The sequence below is a fragment of the Aphelocoma coerulescens genome (genome assembly GCF_041296385.1).
Source record: "Aphelocoma coerulescens isolate FSJ_1873_10779 chromosome Z unlocalized genomic scaffold, UR_Acoe_1.0 ChrZ, whole genome shotgun sequence".
Classification (NCBI taxonomy): domain Eukaryota; kingdom Metazoa; phylum Chordata; class Aves; order Passeriformes; family Corvidae; genus Aphelocoma; species Aphelocoma coerulescens.
In genome coordinates this window covers 43407464-43430949 of record NW_027184085.1, presented here as the reverse complement: position 1 = coordinate 43430949, position 23486 = coordinate 43407464, and the positions used below count along the sequence as shown (strand labels likewise).

Below are 23486 nucleotides of genomic sequence, written 5' to 3'. Positions count from 1 at the left end.
ATACAGTTCTTCAGTGATGAACTAGACAAACTGCACCACCATCCTTGGTCATAATTTTTCCAATTTTTGACCAATTACCTTATTTAAAGATGGCTGGAGTCAGCAAAGAGTACCTGAACTCCAGGGATTTTCTCATCTCATCCTGTAATCTGGGTTGGAACATAATGCTAGCTTTGAAAATGAAGGAAATGTGAAGGAGTGTAGATCCTAATCAAAGCAGCTTGTCTTAAGACTCCTCATTGTTCTTTTGCCTGTGGATTTCACTGTCAGACACCACTGGCTGGTTTTTTTCCAAGCAGATAGTTAAACGGGGTCTTCTGTTCCTCTTTATTTGGATATTTAATGGAACTTCTTGATACCACAATTTTGTTAGCAATCATTTTAGGAGAGATTTTCTGCATTTTTCTACTAAAACATTATACTTTTCAGTGATTATAGTGTTTCCATTTATGTATGAATTGTTAATTACTAAGGCAGATGCAGTATATTTTTAAACATGGAGTTATATTATTATCATTAACTTTAATTAACATTAAGGGATAAGAACTTTTCCTGCCATAACCCTGCAAGGTTCAGTTGTCATGACAACTACTATATGTCTGTCTTTTTAATGCAAAGAAAATACTCATGACAATTATTTCAACTTTTTCAATAAACTTCTTAAATTTTTATTTTCTGAATTACAGACGTCATAACAAAGAATTCACCACTGTCTCAGCTGGTAAAAGAGTAATATGGAGTACCAGCATATTTGCCACTTCTAACATGGAAGACTGTACACAGCAGACAACAGTGACCTAGTTACAAGGTGTATTACAGGGAATAAAAGTGAAAATGGAGGAAAGTAATCACAGGCTACTCTTACTATCAGTGGCTCTTTCTGCAAATAGCAGGATTTTTCAACTTATGACACTAAAATTTTTCATCTATGACAATAGAAAGAGATGAATTATACAGTGTTGATGGAATAGCAAAGCAAAATTATTTTTAAAAAGCATTTCAGAATATGCTTTTCCTCCTTTTCTCCTTTCTTGCTTTGCTGATGAGCTAGTAGAGTCAAACATAAACTAACCAGCAGGTGGTAGCAGTGTTTAAGATTTCTGGAACTGCTATATAAATCATGCAAATTGCTAATACATAGACAGAGAAAATATTTCAGAGTACAGACCACACAGTCAATGCCTCTGCAAGTTCATGGCAAAGTTCTTCCATCTTTATTAATGATGTATGGACATTCAGTCGACGTTTTTAAGCCATTTCAAAGTTTATTTCATATGCAGGGTGGTTGTCTAATGAGACTAATAGGTTGTGGGGGGTTTTGTGCGGTTTTTGTTTTTGTGGGGTTCTGTAGCGTTTTTTTTTCTGGCTTGGTTTGGGCTGTTTGGCAGGAGATGAAATATTAGCCTAACACTTCAACTTCACTCATTTCACTGCCATTTCCTTTTCATCTATAAAACATAGAAAGGTTTTGACAGTGTTCACATCAGAGGTTGTATTTTTATTTCATGATCGCTCCAATTCCAGTACATTTCAGCTTTATCCTTTTATTTTGTTTGGCTTCTTTTATTACAGTTGTTAAAGTGAGTGGAAGAAATGTACCCTATGGAATCATGTCTTTGCAATTCCTTTTGTTATCTAAAATAAATAATTGCAAGCAACATGAGAGCTCTGGTTGTTGTAGCACACACAGAGAGTGTTTTTAACTGGAGAACTTTTGTTCAATAGGATAATTTTGGGTCATGATACATGCAGTCATTGGTAATGGCTAAAATTTTTCTGAAAAATTCCTGAGGCAGGTGTCTCTTAATGAAAATTTTGTGATACCAGCTCTGTAGCAAGGTACCTGTACTTGAGTAAGTGACCCTAATCAGAGAAATTTTGATCCATACTAGACAATCACTAAGAACAACATAGTTGTGTTAAAATTACTGATGCATATAGTCATGGCATTTCCCAGCTGGTAAGTAGAAGGAAAAAAGCGTATCTCCCCAGACCTCAGTTTTAAGATGTTACAATTAAAGTGTTCAAATTATACTTAAAGGCCTTTCAACAACTCCCCACATTCATGTAAATACTAACATGTATAAAATATACCAGGCATGAATGACATATCAGGTCTTTTCTTTTGTATTTAAGGCATATTCATTGCTCTTCTCCATAACAGGCAACCCAAAATATCACAAAATGGGAAGGGAAAGAATGACTGATAGGATATAATTATGACAGAAATGGAAAACAACTTATACTGTAAAATAGTTCCAGGAACTTATTTTGTACTCCATATCCCCTCTGATTTTAGAGGGGAGAAGAAAAAATAGAGAGTTAGGCACTGAGGAAGAAGAAAACATGTATCTGAGTCACAAGTTTGAAACACAGAATGATTTAATCGTAACGTACCATCTAAATACAGCCATGGTAGACTCCTGCAATAGATCAGCAGACAAAAGGGCCTCTAAACAATTACAGAATCAGAGAATCACAGAATATGCTGAGCTGGAAGTACCCTCAAGGATCACAGAGGTCACCTCTCAGCCTTGCACAGGACCATCCCCAAGAATCATAGCATGTGCCTTGAACTCTGTCAGACTGTGCTATGATCACTTCCTTGGGGATCTGTTCCAGTGCCTGGTGGTTTTCTGTGTGAGGAACCATTTTCTAATATCCAACCTAAACCTCCTCTGACACAACTTTGGGCCATCCCCTCAGGTCCCATCCACTGATCACCGTAGAGATCAGATCAGTGTCTGCCCCTCCTCTTCTCCTCACGAGGAAGTTGTGACTGCAATTAGGTCTCCCCTCAGTCTCTTCTCCAGCCTGAAGAGACCAAGTGATCTCAGACACTCCTCATATGGCTTCCCCTCAGGGCCCTTCACCTTTTTCATGGCCCTCCTTTGGATTCTGTCTGATAACTTAATGTTTTTTTAATATTGTGGCACCAGAATTGCTGCAGCACTTGAGGTGAGGCTGCCCCAGTGCAGAGCAGAGCAGGACAATCCCCTCCCTTGCCCGGCTGGAGATGCTGTGCCTGGTGCCCCCCAGGACACGGGAGGCCCTCCAGAATGTGGCTGAGGTACTTTGATCTGTAGTGATGTACCTAGTGACCTTATTTATGAGTTACTATCTGTATGGCATATTCACTTATCTATACAAATAGGCTCTGCTTCAAGAACATTGATACAGCTGCCCTGCACAGATATTGCATACAGAATATTTCATTATAAACTATCTGCAGTTATTTAGGCATTAAAATAAATTCATCATATGATTTTAGAGAGATACTTTAAATATTCGAGATCACAATGCACATATAATATTCATTTAGTATCATACCTGTCAGAAAGTATTGTTGGTACAGCAGCATATTGCAATTCCCATCTGGGGATGTGTAGCTTCTCTGAATACCTTGACATGGTACACCTCTTAAGAAAAGAAACAGAGATCTTGTGTCCTTGGTACTTTAGAGGTAGTTGCAATATATAAGCCTCATACAGCTGCCAAGAGCTGTTCCTCTTGGCAGGGTCAACCACATTTTTGGTAATCCAACTTTTTCTCTACCATTTACAGCTGGTAATTAATGTAAAATGTTTTATTTCTTCAGGTTGTGTTTTTATTTCTCTTTGATAATGCTTTATAATCAATTGATTTTTGATTCAAGAAACTCTCTAGATGTATGTTGTCAATAATGTTTTCTTTTTCTTGTGTGAATTTAGTTACAAGTAGTGCTAGTAAAACTTCTTTTACTGTCTTGCATCCATTAACAGTAGAAAGAATAGAAAAATGCAGTTTTTTGAAAAGAGAAAAAAAGATAATAATTACTGTAGAATTTAGTTAAATATTTGCTTTCACACACAAGTTCACAGGGTGTTCTTAAGCTTGTAAATGTAGGCAGTTGCTGAACTAGGTCATTTATAAATTACCATGTGTTACCTGTGCTAACTTGTTAAGAATTCAGTGGCAAGTAGACAAGAAAACCTTTGCTGATTTTCCTTAGTAAGTGGGTGCAATCAGTTGCTAGAAGTTATAGGGTTGTGTCAGCATACCATGTCTGATGTATTTCATTGGATTTTCCACACAAATGCAAAAAGAAACATAATTTTTTAATAGACTGTATTGTTAAGATTCTTAATATAGTGGGCTTTTTCATGTTTATTACTTGAAATGTTTGGTCATTTGATGCTTTCTGGTTTTCAGGTCATAAATTTCTGGAAGAAGTAGGATTTGACACGTGGTCTTTCATTTCCATTTATTTCAGCTAGCATTCTTTCATAATTTATAGATGTCTTTCATATCAATATTTGCTTCATGAAACTCTTCAACTTGCCGATACTAGCTTTTTAACGAGTAGCATATTACACAGTTAATAAATCATTTTCACATTCACTTTTCAGAAAGAATCATACAAATGACTAGAAGTCTTCAGTACTTGAACATGATGGTTTATTGTCTGTTTCAGTTGTGCTTCGTATGTACTCATAAATATGTTGCACTGCCAGCCAGTAAGCAATTCCAAGCACTCTTGTTTTCATCTTGTATAATGGTCAAAGGACAGACATCTGCAGCAGCTGTCTTAAGTGTTTGGCTAATTCACTATATTTCTATACTTCTGTGAAAATACTTAATGCCTCCCTATTTTTTTACCTATCAGCAGCCCCCACTGCGAGCATTCCTCTCAGCAGCATGTTCTACACTGACTAAGCAAAAGTTAGCAAGGCTATACTGACATTTCCTATCGAGCACAATAAGACCATCTTGTTTGAGGTTTTCTTTTACATTCCTGCCATAGTTTCTTCTTCCTGAAAGGCTGAGTGAATTTCTATGTAGTAAACACACCAGGTATTGCCAAACCATTTAATCCATATGATAGCTGTCTTACTAAGGCAAAAGTTAGGACTTGTTTGTTGTTTTGAATATTGAACAATACTCTTTCTTTTTTTTTTTTTTAAATTTATATATATATATATATATATTTTTTTTTTTTTTTTTTTTTTTTTTTTTTTTTTTTTTACAATTTTCATGTATGTAAGGGATGATTACCTGCCTGGGTGAATAGGATATTGAGATACTAAGATTCAAAAAAGACAACATGACCTGTTTATTGTACTGATCCATAGGAAAGGAATCCTAGGACATACAGTAACATGAAAAAATTGCAGTGTTGGTCCAACTAACCTGACTTCTCACCAGGCACTGATTATCCTAAGAAAAACAAGCTGTGAATAATCAAGTGCCTTGTTTCTGTGATGTAGCACCTGGACTTGTTTAAGGAAGGGATGCCATGTTTACAGACAGCCTAAGGAAGCTTATCAGATGCTGCAGGTGGTGCAGTCAGTCTGTGCATGCCATTTCTTTTTATAGGATTGATTTGTGGATGAATCAACAGTAAAAAATTATTTAATATATTCCATAACTTAGAGCAAAAGAAATTACTGAGTAAAACTGAAGCAGTTGAAACACTTTTAAAATGAATCTCACAAGCTGCTTATTTACTTTTCAGAGTATAAAACTGAGAACTCTGGAAAAGGATCAATCTCCTCTCCAGTAACCACCCACACTGTCCCTCAAGCTCTGTGCTATCATGACCTGTTACTTCACTTCCTTTTGCTGGTATCACTATCTAAATATGATTTACATGTGTAAATTGGCAAAACCTTATTCAGTAATTTAACTCTGTCATTCTGGACAACCTCTCCACTTTCTTGGTTAGATTGCTTGCAGTGACTGTAACATGAAGTACTAATCAGCAGTAATCAGCTAGCAAGCTTGCCCCGTTTTTCCATACATCTGCTGCTGCTTATTGTTGATGTTTGGAAATGCACACGCTTTTCTCTATTGAAGAATGTAACTGAAAATTCCAAAGAAATGGAAAAAATTTATAAGCAAAATTCTATAAACTAGAAATGAGAACTGAGGAACACATACTCTACTTTGGCTTAGCAATACTTTGGTTGAGTCCCCGTTTCTTTGTTTTTGATGTTGTTAGGGTTTTTTTCCTGTCAGAGCTTAAGTCTAGGGAATGTCTATGTACTTGTTGCAGAGCAATGGTATGAGAGGATTACTGGGCCTAGATTTTCATTAGAATGAAAATTAGGAGAAATTATTTTAAAATGTGAACACATGTAGATGACAAACTACTTCAATATATTATTTTTAAAATGCTTTTTATTTAGTTAGTTTATGGCTATGAAAATGCTGCAGGCATGTTCACAAGTGTTTCTTTCTATTCTTTTCTTCTGGGTGGAGGGCTTGGGGATACACTTTTGTTCTACATTACCGTTTCCAGTATGTTTTTGTTTCCAACAGTAAATCAATTCCTACAGTATATGATCTTCCCCAGTGTGGTTAAGCTTCAAGTCAGACTAGAACAGGAAACCACTCTTAATCTTACCTGATAGTAATGATCTGTTCAGTAGAAAGGTCAAATGACTACCACATCTATCACAGACTTTCCCCTTGCAATGAGACATTGCTAATAACTCGATTAAGGGACCTTGCAGATTGCCAAAACTTCTAAAGTCTTGATTGGACTCCTGTTCAGAAGATCGCATGGAACAGAATAATTTCTGTTCCCCCCTGGGGGATCTTGTCCATGGCAAAATTTTTGACCTCCCTCGGCTGATGTTCAAGTATATGTACACAAAGTAACGCAGCATATAAATACGTATTTACACACATACACACATGTTCACAGATACACATACGGGTATCTGTAAACACACAAATATATACAAATAAATATATCTCTATCTAAACAAATATGAAACTCTTCTAGCTGTAAGAAATTATGAGTTTACAAGGATGATAGACTCATATAACTAAGTAGTACCTTTCAGACCATGATTTGAAATTTGTAAATTTATTTTCAGATACTGTCCTCTTAGCATGCTTATTCTCTCTTTCATTTTGGTTTATAGCTAATAAACATATATGGAGTTTCCCCCCATTTTTCTCCTTCAAAATCTGAGTAATGGTGGAATAAAGTTTTTAAAACCATATGTGAAACTGTGCTCAAGGCAGCTATGTTGACAGGGTGCTAGTAGTGACGACTGGCATTTTGGCATTACCCAGTACTGTTTTCTTCTGGCTCATGCTTCTGTAGTTGTGTGTAATGTCATGTGCAACATTATCAAAAGCTTTTCTAGACAAACCCAATACTAGTGATTAGTGCTTTCCTTTGCTCAGGAGGCTATTTGTTTGTTTGAGGAAGAAAAGGGATTGTCTTGGCATTATTTGGTTTTTGATTCAGTTTGCAATTTGGCCTGTTCTTGTCTTGTTTTATTTGAAGAGCTGGCATTCATTTACTTGCTACGTGTTTACTCACTCTTTCCCCTTGGCCTCATGGATGTTAAACTCAGGGCTGTGTATGTATCTCTGGAGGTCATCTGGTCCAAGGCCCCTAATGCAGCAAGGCCACCCACACCTAATACAGCAAGCCCGCCCCCAACAACTCCTCAAAGCCACTCCCTAATTCAGGCCACAGTCAGTTGCTGAAAATGGTATCCTGACAGTTTTTTAGTATCTCTAAGGAGGGAGGATCCACAACCTCCCCAGGAAACCCATTCCCTTTGCAATTATAAAGCCTGTTGTTGGAAATATTTACTTGGCAATAATAAAGTGAATGAGAATGATCTCATTCTTCGCCTGGCAAACAAAAGCTGTAATAGGTACCACCTCTACCTCTCTCCTTTTCTGTCCTGTTTTTTCTTTCCAGATTTAGTTTGCAATTGGAGTTTTGACAGCTATGAAAAGCTGAGTTAAAATAATGAAGCTGTGTTAACTTCAGGTCGCAATTCTAGCTGGAAGAAAACGTATTGGGAGCACATCTAGAATCTCCAAATTTGTGCTACTGCTGCTGCCATCAACTCCACTGTTTCACCTATCTGCTGCCAAGCACTCTATCTATGGTTAGTGGAGTACATGAAGGAAAACACCTTTTCCTCCTTTTTATGTAGAAAATAAGGTTTATCATATGTCTTCAGGAATGTCCTCTGATCATCAAGGTATAGGACGTTTTTAATAGGCTGTTTTTTCTCTAATTCTATTTTCATTAGATAATTTTGAATATCTGGTCATGAATGAATGCCCTGAACAACAACTAATTTACTCAGCTATTGTTTATATTGAATATCCAATAAAATATTTGGTATCATAAAACTAACTGTAAGAGTGTCATAGTACCTTACAATGCACAAACAAAGTTCCTAGTGAGGAACAAGTTGCTCTTTCTCCTCTCTATCTCTGCTGGAGAGGTCAGATTTGTAGTTAAGGGTCCCTGCCTTCAGTGAAAATCTTCATCTGAAGAACAAATATTTTGTGCTGTGAAAAGGAAGAACTGGACTTAGTAGAGATCACAGGATTCTAGTAGAAAATAAAAACAACTTGCCTTCTGAAGTTTATTGCTGGGGAAGTTAAACCTTACTCCTTCAAACATAACACAAAAAACAGTGATTTCAGAACTAAATTAAAAAATAAAGTGCTTTAAAAACTTATTTCCTTGAAAAAAATTATGAATTTCCCTAGTATTTTTGCTTACTGAAGTATACTTAGGCAGTTTAAGTTTATGAAATATACAACATACATACAAGCAGAGCATAATTTAGAATTATGTCATCTGTGCCTAAATGTCTAGACCAGGTATCCTGTTCAGTTCCGCAGCAGGCCAGCTATTACAGTATACCAACTACTATATAACCGCTTGGAACTTGGATAGGTTTCAAAAATACTAATGGTATTTGCTTTTCTAGTCTGGAAAGTGACCCATTAGCTCTTCACCTGCTGTATGTAGACAACAAACAAGACCATTTCAGGTATAAACTTGAAGACCTTTAGTTAATTTAGTAAGATGATTTATTTCATTATAAAAGCATAACTGTTGGACTCGTTATAAACAGTCATGGCCTTTTTTTTCTGCTGAAAATATCTTTGCCTGCATAGAGTACATGATTAACAATCGGGATTGTTAACATTTTATCCCTGGTTCTTGAAATTATTTGTTGCATTATTCCAGGTAAATCACTTTCTCTTCTTTCAAAATGCTTCCCACAACTTTTAACTACTTTTCAGAATATAATACTGATGTCTGTACAACTATTTGATATCATTGAATAAGCAGTATTTAAAGTAACAAAAACTCTTTCTAGATATGAGAAGGTTCAGATACAAGTCCAAACATAACTGTATTGCAACCACCTGTCCTTTATCAATAATATTGTATACTTATATTTTCTTAAATCTGGGACAACAATAAAAGAAGTATTAATTAATTTACTAGGAGTAGATAGCCTTGATGACTTCTTTGCTCTTTGTCTTGGAATTTTATTTGTGTCAGTGGAAATTCCACATGTAGTTCCAAGATTAAGGAGGAAAACTTGCCTTTTAAAAAATATTACCTGGAAAATGTTCCTATTATTTAGAGTGTTGGGTACCCCTCCCTGCTTTTTCACTAGCTCTGGACTTGCTGATACTTGCCTTTTATTGAACTTTTAGGTGTTCAATATCATGCCAGTTGCAAAAATTAGGAAACACTGAGCATTGTTTATGTATCAGTTCTGTCAGGAAGTGTCAGGTGAATGTTACTCTTTTAATTAGATGATTTGAAATACAGGAATACAGCATAGTATCTTGCTTTTTCTATGATATTAGCTCTTACATATATAGTGTTACAGACACATTCTATTCAGCTTGTATTAAAGACAAGATGCATAAATATTGAGAAAAAGGCATGATAAATAAAATGGAAATAGTATCATTAAATAACTTCAGAGTGTAAAAGACAGACATAATGTCAATGCCCGATTTTTAAAATCTATTTATAGACAAATATAGTCAAATATGCTAAAACTCGGAGAATAATTGGCCCCATAACGTTTCTTTCTTGCTTGCAGAAATAAGGTTTTCCAAAGGTAATAAGATTACCAGCCTTTGTCTTTGAATTACTTAGAGGGGAATTGAGTGGTAACAGTCTTAAAAGTGCTCAGATAAAAACATTTCATTTCCAATGCAGCCCTGGAGGCCACACACTGCCTGCTCTGCACTGCCTGAGGAGTTCATGTTACTGAAATATAACAGTCTAAATGAGGGAAAGACAATTGCAACGTGACCTTTTGGCCCCATCAGAGTGACCACTGTGCTGAAGTAACAGGCCCATTGCAAAGCTGAGAGCTTAAACATACAGTCTTTTGAGATATGAGCTTGGGGCAACATTCTTGATTAAAACAACACAGTATAAACAAGGAGTAATTTGGTTTATTTTACCTGACCCAGAACAGAAATGGGATCTTCATATGTATACAGAGGTGATGCACTTTTGATCTTACACTCCCTGCAGAGACCCAGCATCCTTCAGTCTTTTGCTTTTCAGATGAGATTAACACCAAAGAAGTTCCTGTCTCTGTGTCTTCATCTCAGAGCTGTGCAGAAAGCACACCTGGTCAAATTTGACAGTTGACAAATCCCAGAAACTAAGATTCAGAATTATTTTCATTTTTTTCTATCATTATAAAATTTGATTTTATCCAGGAAGAAGGTCTGGCAGAACTGGAGAACAGAAGTAGATGATTAGTCTGCGTGGTCCCACCAGGAAATCTTGGCAAATCTTAGGTTACAGGGAATGATCAACTTCTTATGTGATTAATTTTAAAACTTCAAAATTGGCCTATGCAGGACATGCTATCACAGTTTTCAGATCTGGTAAAAAATGAAGTTGTTTATGTAGGGAAAACTAAATAAAAATTAAGAAAACTGGAAGAAATTATCCAAAGAAATGACTTCTGATATTTTCTGTATAGGAAATAGTAAACATAATGGTAAAGTTGTCATAAGGATTTCTATGAAAAAAACATGTGTTGAGCAAAAAAAATTAGCCTCCAATCTATGTAATGTGGCTCTTTTTCTGCCTTACCTGTAAATTTCAGCAGAGATTTAAAAGATTCAGCTTTCAGTAACAAAATCATTACCATATTATTAGCCTAGAACATTAACTGAAATGCAGAACAAATTAATTTGCTTTACAATAATGAATTAGTGGTATTTGTGAGGTGAAAATATTGTAATGTCAGTTTTTGTATTAACAAATTATTTGTTAATTAAGATGTCAGAAATGTTTCATTTGTATTGCACTACCCTATTACATCCATGTGACAGCTAAAGGTACTTTAATGGTAAGTACAACACAGTATTTATTTTGCTAATTAATCATAAATGGATTATTTAATCTGTTTTGCTGTAATTAAATATGGATATGCAAGAGCTATTCTGTTCTAATAATGGCATCCCATACCAAAGCAAAAATCATTCTAGCTATTGTGTCATTTCAGAGTGACCATACTAATGCTCTTCTTGTCATAGTGTCAAAGTAGCTGTGAATTTAGGATTAAATTAAATCTCAGTGCCAAAGAGACAAACTTAAACGTCTTCAAAGAAATTACTCCTGTATATCTTTGGCCAGCTTGTAGTACCCTTTGCTCATTCTGAAATACATGTTAAATCCCTGTAACACCTTTGTTGCTTCTTTCCTTGTTTTTGCTGAAAGCACTTTGTCCTGGTATATTGAATAACAACACTAAAAGTATTTAGGTATTTAACATGTTTATTTAATTGCTTTGACAGATTTGAAAGCTCACATCACCAATCCATTGGATAGATATGAAAAATATTATTGCACTGTATTCTTCATTGGTACCTAGTCTCTGTGCTGTTCCTACCTCCTATCAGAAGGTCTGCATTTGTATCCCGAAACTGAGTCTTGCAATGCCTTTACAATAGATACACAAATAACTGCATATTAAATATAGGAGAATTCAGATAAATGGATAGTGATATCTCTGAAAGTAGTGTCTCTGACTGTGCAGTATTTCCATTTTATTGTGTGCATTTGATTCTTTATTTGTAGGTATTTTAAAAGAATTAAGACACTAGATAGTCTTCTAAGCCAGAAGAATTCTAGAGTTAGATTAGTTCTAGAGTCTCTAGCTTCTAAAGTTCCTTGCAAGTAAAAATATAGGAACAATTTTCATTCATTACTTTGTGCCACAAAAATATCAAGGCAAACTAACATACTACCTAAAAGCCTTTATTTTGGAAAATAATCAAAGAAATCTTTTGCAAATATTTGTTTCAGCCTAAGGAACATAAGTATTAGTTTAAGAAAATAGTTTTGCCCAAGAGTTACACTTGCAAGACATCTTTCTAAGTATGTGGACTTCTCGTGGTATCACAGAGAGACTTATGTTAGAGAAAGGCTGCATCAGGCTCAGTCCTCTTCATGAACTTGCTGTGTTGGACCTATGCAGAATCCCACTGATACAATCAGAGTTCAGGGAGGCATAAAGTCAGCTATGCAGCAAAGATTTATTTGCAAGGATCAGAGTCTTGGATAGAGAACGTGTGAATTTTGTTGGATGGTTCATTAATTTTTCACAGCTTTGGGGGAAACACAACTGATAACAGAACTATTAGTTTTACAGCTCATAGATCGCCACTACCAGAAAAGGACAGAGTCAGCAGGCTGGGGTAGTGTAATAACCCACCAAGGGCTCCCACCATCAGGAGCACAGACTTCCCGTTACATGGTGGGGAGGCATCCACTGCACTTGGTAGCAGACATCAACTATTTCAGAAGTTCACTTCGCTACAGTACAAGGCTGGAGGATTTTACAGAATAATTCATAGGAATGCTAGTGGTTTGTTTTGCCAGTATTTATCAGTGTTGGGATGTAACTTTAGACTGTTGAAAATATACAGATTTAAGTGGATCTGAGACTTAAACAAGATATGACCTTGAGAGCAGGTGATCTTTTCCTCTGACTATATGATTTTTGAGTTGGCAAGTGCAGCACTGATCCCTGTACTTTTTGATTATTAGACTCATTGAAAATGTTTCATGGTTTAGTTGTTTCTCATGACAGTGTCAAAATAAGGACAAAAGTAACCAAGACTATGAAAATAAAATACTCTTTTCTTCTATGCCCAGAAAAATTTTTATTTCCTACTAATGGGCTCCCTCAGGAAAGAACAGAGGGAAAGAGGAAAGAACAGCTAATCACGTTTTTCCTAGCAGTAGTACACCTGGAAAGCTCTGACCTACACTGCAACCCCTGCTAGGCAGGGCAAGACTTCCAGGACCATGGCAGAGAGAGCTGTGGATAAAATAGTTGTTGAGAAAGGAGATTAAATAAATGGGATTATCTTTAATAGGATCACTCAGTAGGGCAGAAAACTGTGAAAGAATACTCCTATGACAAAGCAAACAAACTCCAAATTAACAGTAGGCTGATGTGACACAGGGCTAAGGGGAGTGGAAATTAACTTCATAATTGGGCTATTTGCCTTTCTGGAGCTTAGTTTAATGGAGGGAATTTAATAAAATTTGTCTTTGACTCTTTAAATATTAGACATAATATGAAGAAGTGGATTTCTTTAAGCTTAGAGAACTTTTACTAAACAAGCTTACTATGTAAGACTTCGTAAAATGTGCATTCTTACTGGCTTGCCCAAACCTAGAACTAGTATAAAACATTATTTTTTTTCCATAGTACCATAGTTTTGTTCTTGTGCTAAGCAAAGTTGAAAAATTAAACTTTCAGAATGCTAATCCCGGAAAGAGTGTCAGGAGCTTTCAGTTCATTAAAGGAACATATATTTCCTAATTGACTTCCTATTTAAATAAGAGTGTAACATCTCCAAATGTTTTTGTTCAGCTTGTTGAACTGCCTTTCTTCCTTTATAGAGATTTAATGGAGGATTATTTCTCAATTCTACAGGTACATGGCAGGTAATGCCTCCCAGATAAGGCCCATGATAAGGTTTGATAGAAAGGTAGGGTGCACTGCAATGCAGAAGAGGAAATCTTAAACGGATCTAACGCTCAGAAGTAAGTATGGTACCTTGTATTACTTATAGGGCAAGGTGTTGCTAAGAAAATGTTGAACTAATTAGTTCAACAAAAAAAAACATTCTGATGGACAACACATTTTATATCAGAGTCATTGACAAAGACGAATTTTAAGCCTAAACTCTATTCTAATTTTAAACCTAAATTTTTCAAAAATGACTGATCAGGTGTAAAATGTTGACCAGTTACATATTGAATTATCTCTTGCTGAATAGCAATGTTACATTTGATGCCATTACTTTTGACAAGCCGCAGAAACTCTTGAGTGTGAATTAGGTTCATTGACAGAATGTGTTCAGAAACTGCTGTCCCTAAACCAGTAATTTTAACACATCCAACATCTGTATTACATTAGATTTAATTCATACAGAATAATTCCAGTCATTTACAGTAAGTATTGAAAGCAATATAAAACATATGTCTCATAAACTGTCTGCCATAATCTGTCTGCCAATATGTAGGTTCTTTGCTACAGCACAAATGCTTATGTTCAGGATGCTAAATAATGGGTTTAAGCATATTTTTGTATTTAATGAAAATCATAGGAAGTTTCAGTCAGTTTTTTACTTTTGTGCATCCCATAGAACTGACTTGTCTTGGGATAAGCTACCAAAATTACATGTCTCTAGTTGAGCTGGACAAATAAATTCAGCTCAGCCTATGAGAAATGGAAAAAAACATTTGTTTATTGACAAATCCATCCCTTAGTGGGTGTGTCATGCATTCCAATAGCCATGACAAATTATCTATAGTTCTGTGTATATAATGTATGTATATGTGTATTCCTATGACACCTGTCCAGCTAATTCTACAGAATGGGACATAAAATACAATGACTCTGATTGCATCTTCAAATATTCACCTTGTGCCCCTGCTAGTTATATGACATGTTATCTCTCTTTAGCTGTTACGATTTTATAACAATAAGCTCATTTAAAATTATGCTTTAATTGTGAGAAGTAGGGTGTTTCCCATGTTTGTAGTAAAAGCTACTATCACTATGACTGCGATTCTTTCTTTTTCTAGGAAAAAGAAATCTGATGAATGACATTGGATATAAACTGATTGAAAAAGTAGAAGGAAGAGACATGGGGCATGGGATACAATGATATTTACACACTTTCTAGGTACTAACTGAATTGTTTTAATCCTTTTCTTAAGTGGGCAATGGAAAACCTAATCTCAGTATTCTAGTCTCTAGGAGAACACATGTTCTTTGTCCTGGAACTTGGGGAAAAAGTGCCAAATTATTAGAAAGAGCAATTTAGGTTTCTTAAGACTTCAGGGAGCATCTGCATTTACATATATGTACATAAATGCAGGTATGTATGTGTTCTCACATATTTTTTTAAATATATATTTGTAAATAAATAGAAAGATAGTTACAGACTTGAGCAATGGGCCAGCTCCTTCTGAGATGTTTTGACTTTCAGTTGCATCACACAGGGATTCTCCAGCTACATCTGGATGACAACAGTGGGACTTAATTTTGTTTCCACAGTGGGGTAATGAGGTTCATCTGCAACAGTTTTAGAGGTACAAGGGAACTTGCGATGTGATAAACCTCATCCTGTTTTAATAAGCACGTCTGCTTCTTTTCCTAAACTACAACAGGGCATCCACTCTGGTACCTCCAAACCTTCTCTTTTAATGTTTATTCCTGCCTACTTTTCATGAAGTGGCTTTAAATGTGAGGTAAAAAAACCAGTGGCATAGAAATCATAATTTTTATACCTTGTATTCACTTTCAACATAGGTTAATGTTCCAACGTATTAGGAAATCTTCAGTAAAGAAAAAGTAAACTTTGGGCAATTTCTTAAGAAATGTTTCAAGAAGCATAGACATTGAGCAATCCTTGTCCCTCTGATTGAACCTCATGGGCAAAATTCTGGCACCACTTGAATCAGCTGAAATTTGCCTATTCTATCCACTGAGACAGGATACCCTCTCCTGTTTTTCACCATCTAGTCAAAGGAAAATAAAGGAAATACTATCTCTATGAGTTTTGCAATGTCAGCATCAGAAAATACATTTTTTCTGTCACTTTTAGTTGTAGATAAGATGCTTAGATGCTACTGACAATTAATAAGTTAATTGGTAATTGCTAATTAGTCATGTTCCTAAAAAAACACAACCAAACCTTTCATTAAAGTAGAAAGAGGATAGGAGTCACAGACATTTCATGTGAAAAAGCCACATACAAATTAATGATTATCCTCCTGACCTTCCAGAAACATCTTTCTAAAATCTATGAGAAACCTACCAGGAAACAGGAATCTAAGTCAGTAGTCCCTAAGGTAGTTAAGCATTGGTTGCTAAAGTAAAGAACTCTTTGTTGCCTGAACATTTCCTTTGATTTAACTTGGAAGGGTTGCTGGAAAATTGTTTGAGTTGGCTTTTTCCCGTCCACTGATTTCTATGTAGTCCACATCTAAGTAAATATGTAATCACAACAGCATAGAATTATGTTAAAATCTGCCTCTAGAAGAGTAAAGTATTTGGAGACTTTGATACCCTTGCCTTTTTACAGTTGAGAGGTATTTGAGGGGGCAGAGAAGACAAACCATTCTGGTTCTCAGAACCCTACAAAATAGTGTCTAGATGAAATCTGATTCTCATAAAACGAGTACAAATCCAAGAACACTGCACAGAATGACATGTGAGAGGAACAAATACAAGGAATACAGTAAAAAAAAATTTCAAAGGAAATGCACATTGGAATTAGTATCATTTGTGGAGTACATCTGTACCAGTGAGTACAGAAAATTTGATTCTCCATTAAATTCTGACATTTCTCACTTGCTTTACTAAGAATCAAATCAACATATTATGAAGCAACCTACAAAATCACATTCCATTAAGTCAAAGCGCATTTCAACCTCGGTGATGATTCATTACCTTCCACATAGAATAAAACTTTGCATCAACCTCAAAGTTTTCTTTCACTGCCAGCCAGATTATATATTAAGTTCTATAGAAATAATTTTTATAAGCTTGCTTTTGGCAACACTTACAGTGTGAATGATATGCAGTATGACACCAGATTGAATTCCTGTTACACATTATAAAAGACACCTAGGTGGCAGTTCCTCCTCTCCTCTCCTCTCCTCTCCTCTCCTCTCCTCTCCTCTCCTCTCCTCTCCTCTCCTCTCCTCTCCTCTCCTCTCCTCTCCTCTCCTCTCCTCTCCTCTCCTCTCCTCTCCTCTCCTCTCCTCTCCTCTCCTCTCCTCTCCTCTCCTCTCCTCTCCTCTCCTCTCCTCTCCTCTCCTCTCCTCTCCTCTCCTCTCCTCTCCTCTCCTCTCCTCTCCTCTCCTCTCCTCTCCTCTCCTCTCCTCTCCTCTCCTCTCCTCTCCTCTCCTCTCCTCTCCTCTCCTCTCCTCTCCTCTCCTCTCCTCTCCTCTCCTCTCCTCTCCTCTCCTCTCCTCTCCTCTCCTCTCCTCTCCTCTCCTCTCCTCTCCTCTCCTCTCCTCTCCTCTCCTCTCCTCTCCTCTCCTCTCCTCTCCTCTCCTCTCCTCTCCTCTCCTCTCCTCTCCTCTCCTCTCCTCTCCTCTCCTCTCCTCTCCTCTCCTCTCCTCTCCTCTCCTCCCTTTTATTTTTCTGCTTCTTTCTTTTCTCTCTTGCTTTACACCAAATCTTGTAATGAATTTCTGAGGAACAAGAAAGCTGATAATGAATATACGGAGATTTGAATAATCAGCCAGTTCCAAGAAAAACACTGGAACAAGTAGTTATTGTACTGCAGTATTATCTGAATTCTTCTTTCCAATTTCTAAGAACAGATTTTGCTCAAACGGACTGTGGAGACTTTGTAAGTCTATATGAATTTGACTTTGAACATATATTTTCAAAAATATACTGTGTTATGTCACAGATACATTCACGCAGTTATTCAACAGATCACGGATTACATAAAGGTCAGGGCATTTAATATTTCTATTTAATTTTTTTACTGAAAAAATTTTTCCAGTTTTCAGTTTTCATCTTTATTTTCCAGTGACCAGGATGTTATAGCTTGAAGAAATGACCAGTGTGAACAATTTATGAAAGAATAATACACAAGTATTAAAAGTCAGTATAACAGGGAATGTGAGCAGAACTGGATGCAGAATGCTTGAATTCTGAGACTTCATATAACAACATTTCTGTCTTCAGAATACTAATGAAATTTCTTATCGATATATTTTACTTCACAAAGGCAGAAGTATTTCTGAATCTACTCCGTTTACTGCTGTGAGAGGTTTCTTTTGCCATTGATTTCCATGAGCTTGAGTTGAGATCAAGATGAATAGTAAGTACTTTGAAGCATTTATTGATTGAAAAAAAACCCCTGATTATTTTTTCTTTACTCATCTCCTTAAAAGGCTATATTGGGCCCTTTCTTTAGACAATATATAGAGTGTCTCTGATTTTTGCAATTTTCAGCTTGCAATATTCAGATAAGGATTTCTGCACTCTCTGTGTCAAGAAATGTGTGACTGACACTGATACAGCAGCCCACACATATCTGTAGCTAACTGAGAAGGTGGCAGCCTGTTGAGACAGAAGATTTCTTATAAAGAAAGTATGTAAAAGTCTTAATCCTTCTTCCTGTAGAGGTCGGCTGGAGTTTTGCATTTGATTTTGTGGAAACCAAATTGGTCCCCAGTTGAATAGAAAACAATCACTCACTGTATAGTGAGAATTTATATCCTGCAAAAAAGTATACATTATTAAAAGGGACTGACATAGGGGTCACTGAGCAATTTTAGTAGCCTACAGATCATTACATTTATTACTCAATTTTTTTTCCTTTTATGCAAGAAAAACTCACAGTGACTTCAGTAAGAGTTTTTCTTACTTAAGGAGTACAGAACTGAGTACTTAGTTGAGAACGAAAGCAACATTAATGACTTCCATATGTTATTGCATAAAACTCATTCATATGTTTTTGATTTAAAATATTATAAAACAGAAAACAAAAATATTCTGTGTAACTTTTTGTGAGAAGTAGAAATGCTCTAAAGATCACGGATGAGAACAATTGGATTTTAGTTAGATGTGCAGTAATCGTTTGAACCCTGGAAATAATTTCTTCAGAATAGTCTCTTGTTCTTTTTGTTCAGTCTATCTGTCTTACACACTGTTTCCATTCTCTTGTCTTCGCCTTTATTATTTCCAAAAACCCTGTGGGGATATTATGTCAGCACTTCTTGACCTCATGTGGTGAAGTTGTCAATGTTGAATTAAGCATTTTTTTACTATAACCATACCAATCCCATGCACAGATCTTTCCTGCAACATCCTTGATCATGGAGTGAGGTGAAAATACATAGGAAAAACCTGTAACTGAACTACAGTGAAAATGTGGGAGCTTACAAACATTTAAACTTGTTAAATAAATTATGACTTGACATATGAATACACTTCAGCTCCTGTTTTTATGTGGAAATCCTTAAGCAGAGACAAAATCCCCTGTCCAAAGATAAGGAATTGCAAACACATCAAGACTAAAATTCAAAAGAGAAAGAAAACCTTTTGCCACTGAATCTGCAAATAGTATTAGCAGCATCATGAGGTACTGAAAATAGTAAACTTGGTTTTTCTATTTTTTTTAAATAAAACCCATAGCAGAATATGATATAACCCACTACTGTAAGGACAGTAGTCCAAGCTGGACTTCTACTTCAATCTTGGTATCTGGAATTTGAAATTATGTGTGCTCTCTAGCTCAAGTTTTTCTCCATGGCCATTATTTGGGTTCATCTATCAGAGGAACTTTAATGCTGTAGCCAGACAGCATGAAAACAGCTGCAATTTTTGCATTTACTGTATTCAACATTTAGCTTGTAATTTACCTGGATGTGAACCATGTAAAATAGTGTAATCCTTAGATCATAATACAAGCAGTTCATCTTTTTCTTCACATTTATTTAATGAACTGTGCTGTGTTATTTTGTTACTGATGATGTGAGGAAGAAAGCATGAGTATGGTAGTCTTCTAATGAGCTGTGTTCATACCAGACTAGCAGTTTTCAAGCAAACATGCTGTGGCTGGAGACTTAGGTCAGTAGGTCAGGAATTACTCTTTTAGAGAAAAAAGGCTGACACTGACTCACAAGGCTGTAAAATTTAGTAGCACATGTTAAGTCAGACATGTATAATAGTTGCAAATAATGCAAGCTGAAATGAAATAAAAGGATCAAGGAACGGGAAACATCTCCAGTCCTCTTCCTTGGTATTGCTACATTTTTAAGAGCATTGAGGAAGACGAGTCAGTAGGATGAGAGGAACAAGCAATCATCATTTCATAATTTTATACACATATTAGAGATAAATATAAAGCATAAATATATATATATTATATAATATATAATATACAAACATTTATATAATTAGAAAAAAAACCCCTTGAAATATGTAACTCAGTAAGAAGAATCTCTCATTGAAATGTAATCTTCTTAATGTTGACAGTAAGTGAACACGGCATTCAAAATTAGAGGTGGAGAGGCCTCTTGGATATCTCTTTCCATTGCCTTGCACCCTTGATTCACCTAAAGTTCCCAACAAAACATACCAGCAGCTTGTGCCCCATCCAGAAGCAAGAAGTCCTTGCATTCTCTAGAGGTACATTCTATTGGCTCACTTTCTACAAGATCTTGCTTTCTAGGGAGGCATCCAAATTCAATGTAAACCTCTGAGTCTTTTCATAGAAATTCAGTACCTTCTGCTTCACATCAAAGTAGTAGTAGCTTACTATATAACTGAATGCATATAGTTAAAAAAATGTGTATGCTCATCCTCATCCTGCCTACAATGATGTAATTAGAAAATTAAAGGGAAATATTGCATGCAATTTATTTCCTGGGGTAATTCCTGCAAGGCTGTTTTAAACATATAGCATATTATTGCATTATTAGTGCAAATTACTGTGAGGCTTTTCTAGCACTGGATATCAACTAAAAAGTAGATAACTTGGATCAATATTTTTAAAAAACATACTCTCCAGCCACTATGCCCCAAACTGTCAGCATTTGTTTTTCTTTTGGTGGCAGAACATTGATCACATTGTGTCAAAGACTAAAGAAATATCACGTTGACAAGAAGGATTTAGTTAAAGAGTGCACGTTGTTAACAGGGGTGGTAGTAATAATGTACAGAGTGTAACATACGCACTTGGTCTGGCTTCCAGCTGTTTGGCTTCACAGTTATTATGTGGACTGTGAAATAAATAAATCTTTCAGTAATATAGCAAAGCATTTTGGATTCCATCAGTTACTCTTTTTGAAGATGAAAGAAAAGTTTTCTTTCACTATTAATTTTGAGGTACTACATAACCTCTCTCAGGTAAATCCTGAAACCTTAGTATGACCAGTGAATTTTGAGAGTGAACATAAAAGTTAGTTCAAGAAAATCCACTATTATTTCCTAGATACAAACATACTCACTGTTTAAAATTCTTAGTTTTCCAGAAGTAAACACAATTTCAAGTCAGTAGTACAGTTAATATTATTTCAGAATCCTCTCTTCTGATACTGATTTAAATCTAGTCAAGTATAAGAGAAAATACTGGCAAATTCAGCTTTTGGAGAAATTGTCTCAGGTCTCATCAGAAAGATGTCTGTATTTTTCCAATTTCTGTCCAGATTTGTTTCCTTTTTCTTTTTTTCTTTTTTCTTTTTTTCTTTTCTCTTTTCTCTTTTTTCTTTTTTCTTTCTTCTTTTTTCTTTTTTCTTTTTTATTTTTTCTTTTTTCTTTTTTTAATTTAATGTCAGATATTCTCCAAAATGCATTTGATGGAAGTCCTTTAAGGCAGCTTTATAATTTTTACAATACTTTCAAGTGATCACGTTTTTAATAGGGCAGTATTTCTACTTCTTGAGCTATTTCTTGTACTTGTGTGTAAACTCTTTACAACATAACCCAAATCTGTGTTTATATCTAGGAAGAACTGTACAGGTCCAGAAAAAGAACAGAAACTGAAGATGGAGGTAAATACAACATAACATTGGATTTCTAATACTTGGGTGGAAGGAAACCCTGTTCTGGCATTATCACATCCCACTGGCTGTAACACGTTTGTAACTGGGACACTAGAAAGTTGAATTTTAAATCAAGTATAAGGACATTCTGAACCTGATAATTTCTGTAAGACCCAGCATTTAATGAGCAACACTGAGATTTGAATGTGGAATGTACAAATCATGCAATGTGTTGAAAGAATTTACTATATAAGACCTGACATGCTTAGCAGATGGGAATCCTATGTGTTGTTCTATTTAACTGCATTTAAACATTGCTATTTTCACCATAAACACAAGTACAATACACAAACAAGAACTTCTCTTGCTAACATCCTGATAATTTTGCCAACAAATTTAAGAATTATAACAGAAAATAAGAGACGTTATTTAGGAGTTTAAGTATCTCTTCAATCTGATCTGTGGGCTTCAGCTTGATATATAAATGCAGAAAGATATAAAAACACTTAAGCAGTGAAAATAATTATAGTCTTTCCCCTAGGTGTTTCATTTCAGCAGATGGCCAGTATGATGGAACAAGACACAAACACAGTAATTACGCCTGTATAAAATGCAGGGCTCTGTGTGTGTGTGTATGCCCTATTATCCAGTAAAGTGAACTTGTTAAGTTGTGATTTTTTCCATCTTGGTATCCAGGTTTCACCTAGATGAAAAATGACTGTCTGTGGGGAAACACAAAAGGTGGAAAGCATTTTAGGTGTGAGAGATAAAAGCGGGCTTCAGAAAATAAAGCAAAAGGATTTAGAATTCAGCTTTGCCTGTGAAAACTAGAAGAAGATAAAGTTATGCAGTACCAAGGACATTAAAACAATGGTTAGGGTTTCTAGGTTGGCCTAGAGAGATTTTGGAGTTGCAAAAAAATATTCTTAGCAAGATAGATAAGTTTAGGCCTTATAATGGGATACTGTGTATTGTTATATCAGGGCCTAAAAAGCCAGTATTGTATTCAACAGTTGTACATGTGCTATTACGAATTGGTTAAGACAGCTGTCTTCAACTTTTAGAAGCATGCTGATTGGCTAACAAGCTTTTGAAAATGCTTTGCAACCAGGAAGTTGTTGGATGCCCTTGGCAGCGCGAGCTTTGTGCCAACCTTGTCTCAACTCGGTTTGTGAGACTGATAATGGAATAAAATAATAAAAGGCTTCTGGACACCTGACCAGGCTCCCCGTCCCATTTGTTGATGAAGATGCCGACATCTGTCATTTCAGAAAAATGTTCTTTTTGGGAGAATGGCTACTGTGGAGTTTGGGTTTAACTGTGAGCCAGAGCATAGACAGTAACTGTCTGGGTTTCTCTGTGTTATTCTATCCAATTCACTGGTATTTCTGCATCCATCTTACAGCACTACACTTGACCTCATCCTCCTATCTGAGGTGAAGTCGTTCATCACTACTGTCTTCTTTTTATCACTAGGATTGGTTTTTTTTGTTCTGTCTTGCTGTTAATAGTTTTCTTGGTGGACCTTCTACGATAGTCTTGTTACACTACCAAAAAGTATTTTCTCTGCTAATGTAATTTAGTCTGTGTCTTAGCTGTTTATTCACATTGTATTGTAAGAAAAATAAAAGTACATTGA

The 23486-nt window shown here is 35.8% G+C and overlaps 1 long non-coding RNA gene across 1 annotated transcript; it reads left to right on the top strand.

Moving 5' to 3' along the window:
• Positions 1 to 13805: 13805 nt before the first annotated feature.
• Positions 13806 to 23015, top strand: LOC138103504 (uncharacterized). The gene is made up of 4 exons (XR_011147738.1): positions 13806 to 13867; positions 14915 to 15015; positions 18085 to 18177; positions 21811 to 23015. It is a non-coding gene; the product is annotated as an uncharacterized lncRNA (long non-coding RNA).
• Positions 23016 to 23486: the final 471 nt, after the last annotated feature.